The sequence below is a fragment of the Cajanus cajan genome, chromosome 9 (genome assembly GCF_000230855.2).
Source record: "Cajanus cajan strain Asha chromosome 9, NIPB_CcT2T_4, whole genome shotgun sequence".
NCBI classification, from domain to species: domain Eukaryota; kingdom Viridiplantae; phylum Streptophyta; class Magnoliopsida; order Fabales; family Fabaceae; genus Cajanus; species Cajanus cajan.
Genome location: NC_138525.1, coordinates 36,141,756 through 36,146,998, shown reverse-complemented (window position 1 = coordinate 36,146,998; position 5,243 = coordinate 36,141,756). Strand labels below are relative to the sequence as shown.

The 5,243-nt window shown below is 38.6% G+C and overlaps 1 non-coding gene across 1 annotated transcript; it reads right to left on the bottom strand.

The window, feature by feature from the left end:
- Window positions 1-4,891: 4,891 nt before the first annotated feature.
- LOC145952235 (small nucleolar RNA R71) lies at window positions 4,892-4,998 on the bottom strand. The gene has a single exon (XR_014429914.1). It is a non-coding gene; the product is annotated as a small nucleolar RNA R71 (small nucleolar RNA).
- Window positions 4,999-5,243: the final 245 nt, after the last annotated feature.

The following is a 5,243-nucleotide window of genomic DNA, read 5'->3' as shown; positions in this document are numbered from 1 at the left end:
AATCAAAGAGTGGATCGCACGCCATTTGTTATCAAATGCAAACCAACAACTGCGCCAAGCGAGCACACGACAACTTCGTTGTTGGTAATCAAGACGAACAAAGGGGAAGGTCCGACACCGTTAAGGATCACTACTCCAAGGCCTTTTCCCTATGAATCAAATAAGGCTGTGCCATGGATATATGACATCCATTTTTCTGCCAACAGCGATTTCTCTAACATCGCTGGACTTGGGGGCATGACTAGGAGTGGCAGGATCTACACTCCCAATGATCTTCATGATAAAAGCTCCCAAGAATAAAGGAAAGGAAAATAAAGAATCCGAGGAGGAAAATCTAGAGACCGCCTTCCAAGCATTGGAAAGTGCCAATGTTGAAACATTTCCCCGAGAAATGAAGAAGGTAGCCCATATGCTCACCAAGAATGGATACTTGCCGGGACAAGGACTTGGCAAGGACTCCCAAGGAATTCCGGAGCTACCTATCATCAAGGATAATCCGGGGAAACAAGGGTTAGGATACAACCCTGTTAAAGATCAAAGAACGAAGAGGAATCAAGACCCTTCTCGACGTTCTTTAAGCCAGATCTTTAGGAAGGCCAAGCGTCAAGGCCGGTCGTTGTCATCAAGTGCTTTTCTCCTCCTGATAGGGATGTATAGACCTGATGACTATTAGAGATCACTCCTCGGGGACAGCCCGACCCCCGAGCCTCGATAGGGCACATGTTTCCATTATGATTATAATAAAATCATTCTTTATTATTTCTTACTGCTTCTCTTCTTGCTTACAATAAATTTCTAAACCGCATTATTTTTAACCCTGTTTGAATAAGCATGAATGAGGTTAAGATTGTCTTAATAACAATAAACCCGCATCATTTTTATGTGGAAGTGTGCGTGACAACTTAGAGCACCTTTCCTTGGCCTCGACAAGTGCCATCATGGATAAAAAGAAAATCCTTTAAAAACAAGAACCATAAAAACAAAAAAGCTCGGCAGGAAACCCAAAAAAGGGGGCTGCGCAAAAATAAGAGCAAAAGACCCGCTAGGAATCCCACGAAAGGGTGACCTAGGCAAAAGTTAGGGTTGCAAAAATGAACAAAAACAAAAGTCCGCTAAAACGCCACAAAAGGGTGTTTTAGGCAAAAATAAGGACAATCAAAAAGCGAAAAGAAATCCATGATGGTACCATGAACAGAATTCAAAAAGAAAAAGTTCAGGGAAAGCTATCTAAGTTGTCAAATCACAACGTCAATAACAAGATTTGATTAACTTCATAAATGCTTAAACAAACAAGCCTAAACACAATAAGCCTACATTGGCCAAGCCATTCTTACAAAATCCATTTTTCAAAAAATAAATAATCCCCTCTAAAACACAAACTTTCGAAAAAAAATATATCCTTTCCTTCTTTTCTCTCTTGTCCCAAACGATTTTAGGATAATCTAGTGGAAACATGGAGATATAGTGGTCAATAGGAGGGTTGACACGTCTTCTAAAGGAAAGGAGGATCACTGGGTTGATGACGCCCATCTCAATATAACACGCATCATTCCTCGGTTACAGAAATCGGCAGCGCACAGCCCGTCTAGAGGAATGGCAAAATCCAAAAACGCATCGGTTAATTCTTTTGAAAAATGAATCAAATAGAATTAGGTGCATCATACCGCATACATGCATACAGATGATAGGTGTAATGGAAGATCACTTATTCTCTGTTTATTGAAAAAAAACAAAAAAATATAAACTTCAGAAAAACAATACGCCCGTATCATGTTCAGTACGCCCGTACCAAAATTAGGGTTATGAACAAATTTTCAATTCAATACGGGCATACTGAAATGAATAACGGCCGTATTGGCAATAACAGAAATCCTCCCTCACGTCGATGACAAAAATTCCTCCAAGAAGAAGAGGATAGGGGGAGCCATTCATTTCTAAATAAAAAAAAACAAACTAATAAAATAATTAAACTTGCATTTTGTGCATCACGCACATTAATTGCACATTCAAAGACCTCATCATGAGGCAGTTGCATAAAATAGAAAAAATAGAAAATTGCTTGTGTATGACGGCAGTCAACAAAAGCCGAAAACGAAAAAAGGCAAGGATACAAACAATACTCCTCAGTTTGTACTGAATAACCGAGCCTGGAGAGGCTTGCCGAAATAATACTCTCTCAGAATAACTGAGCCTGGAGAGGCTTGCCGAAATAATACTTCTTCAGAATAATTGAGCCTGGAGAGGCTTGCCGAAATAATACTCTCTCAGAATAATTGAGCCTGGAGAGGCTTGCAGAAACAATACTCCCTCTTAGAATAATTGAGCCTGGAGAGGCTCGCCGAAATAATACTCTCTCAGAATAACTGAGCCTGGAGAGGCTCGCAGAAATAATACTCCCCAGAGAAACCTCAGCTTCCACTCACGGGCCAAATTCCCCAGTGAAAGCTATCAAACCAAGATCAGCAAAATTCCCCAAGGGAGGCTTGATCATCTAAACAGAATATCCAAGTCGAAAGGACTTGAACTTCCTCGGTGGAAGGTAGCTTTCCAACTCAAGCGATAAGTGAAGCTAAGCCTGAAGAGGCTTTCTAAATAATACTCTGGGATAAATAAACTTTAAATCCCCACTCGCCTACTCAGAGGCACCCCCTCAAGAAAAATCACAAATGACAAATAATCATTCCCCAAGCGAAATCCGGCACTCAGCCGAACACCAAACATCAAGATAATTCGCCTACTCAGAGGCACTCTTTCAAAAAAGAAAAAAAATCCAAAAGATCAATAACAATTCCCCAAGCGGAATTTGGCTTTTCAGCCAATCATTGAACATCAAGATGATATGCCTAACAGAAGAGGCTAATTGATGTTGTGTATTTTACTCGTATTTTAGCACTTTAATTCACAAGAATTCATAGCATAATCATGCATATCTTTCATGTTTTTAATAAATTTTTATATCATTTTCCTATTTTATGCTTTTCTTGGTATGTGTTGTGTTTTCTCTAAGCAGGATCAAGATTTAAGAATTAAAGAGGAAATGCTGAGCTACAGGGAAAATCACGGCCGTGATTCTAAATCACGCCCGTGATTCACCAGGGACAATCACGGCCGTGATTCTAAATCACGCCCGTGATTCACCAGAGAAAATCACGGTCGTGATTCCCAATCACACCCGTGAACGCCACTGACCCTTCATAGATGTGCTCCAGAGAAGATCACGGTCGTGATTCTCAGTCACGGCCGTGATTCACTTCGCGTCCCAGCTGTTTAAGTTTTATGTTTTTATTTTTTATTTTATCTTTGTAATTTTTATCTTGGTAGTTTTACCTTTTTACCCTTTTAGGTTATAAATTAGATTAGGTTAGCCTAGAACGGTGGTGGTTTTCCGGAGACAGTCTTTTAGTTTTCGACACTTGGAGAAGGTTGGGCGCCTGTGCCATCGACTCTAAGGTTTACTTTTCTTTTATTCTTTTCTTCTTGGAGAACTACTATGAACTCCTGTGAGTAGTATCCCTTTTTCTGGGATCAGGGCTTAGCCTCTGAGAACCTCTTTATTAATGCATTATTCAGTTTCTTAATTTTATTCCAATTCTTGATCTGTTCTTTTGTATTTTATATATGAACTTTAATATTATTGTTTTCATAATAACATTAATTAAGGATGAACTGAGAGGAGAACTTGATTATAATTATGATAAACAATTAATCTTAATTTTCATAATCATAGATAATTAGGGATGAACTGAGAGGAGAACCTAATTATCGGAACCTAAAGGAATAGACTTGAGTGTTAAATCACGAGAGTAGATTTAAGCTTTCGAGGAGCAATAGATTAACAAAGATCTTAACGGGTTTAATTGAACGCAATTACCACGAGAGTAGGGATTAATTTTAATTAAACACGTCCTCGTAGCCTGAGAAGGTGCAAGGATTAAATTAGGTTAAGACTACCTTCAAGATGGAATAGAATTAATTAATGAAAATAATAATTCAATAATGTTGGAACTCTTTGTGCGAACCCTAGATTCCCGGAAATCTCCTTATCTTATCTTAAAGTTTTATCTTATTCATTAATTGCATTACTATCTCTTTTACCTTCAAATCTGATTATATCATCTCAAAACAGAAATTCCATCTGTTTTAAAATTCAAATTAAAATACTAGTAATTCTAGGTCAAACACGTAGTCCCTGTGATTCGATATTTATTACTTGACGTACACTTGCGGTTTTTCACACAACAAGTTTTTGGCGCCGTTGCCGGGGACTACGTCTCTTGATTTAAATTACAATTATTTTAATTCGAATTTTTAAAAAAAAAAAAAAAAATATTTAATAAATAAATAATTTTTTTTTAGTGTTTACTTCTCCAATTCAGATTTCACGGGTCACTTTCTTTTTTTTTGCAGTGCCTTAGGATTAATGCAAAAGAGATCTCTACGTCTTGGGAAACCAACACCACTTGATCCTGAGATTGAAAGAACTCTTCTGAGAAGGAAAAGAAACCTTTCTAGAGAATTTGACATGGCTGCACAACGAGATAATTTATCGCTTCGGGATTACTCTGCACCCGTAGCTCGTGGGATACCTGGAGGGGAGATGCGAACTGGAGCTACTGTACCAGCTTCTCTGGTGAATATGCTCAAACAGAACACCTTTGGAGGACTACCATCAGAAGATCCTAATGACCACTTAGAGGGGTTCTTGGAAATCTGTGAGACCCAGCAATTTGATGATGAAGTTTCTGATGGAATGCGACTCCGCTTATTCTCACTCACCTTGAGAGATAAGGCAAAGGTGTGGCTAAGAACAGTGCCTAGAGAAAAGATAGCAACTTGGGAATTATGTGAAAGAGCTTTTCTAGAGAAATTCTTTCCTCCTTCTAAAACTAAAGAATTGAGGAAGAAAATCACTAATTTCCAACAAGGCACTGGAGAGACTATTTATGAAGCATGGGAGCGGTTCAAGGGATATCTTCAAGCATGCCCACAACATGGCTTCAACCGTTGGCTTACCATCCAATTTTTCTTTGAAGGATTGGACCAACAAAGCACCATGATATTAGACTCAGCAGCTGGAGGATCTTTCATGGGGAAACCTATTAATGACTGCATGATTATTTTGGAAAATGTAGCCTCAAATCACAGCCAATACAGTGAAAGAGAAGTCACAGCAAGGAAAGGAACTCCGGGGCGATATGAAGTGAACAATATTGAGTTACTCTTAGCAAAATTTGATACTCTTA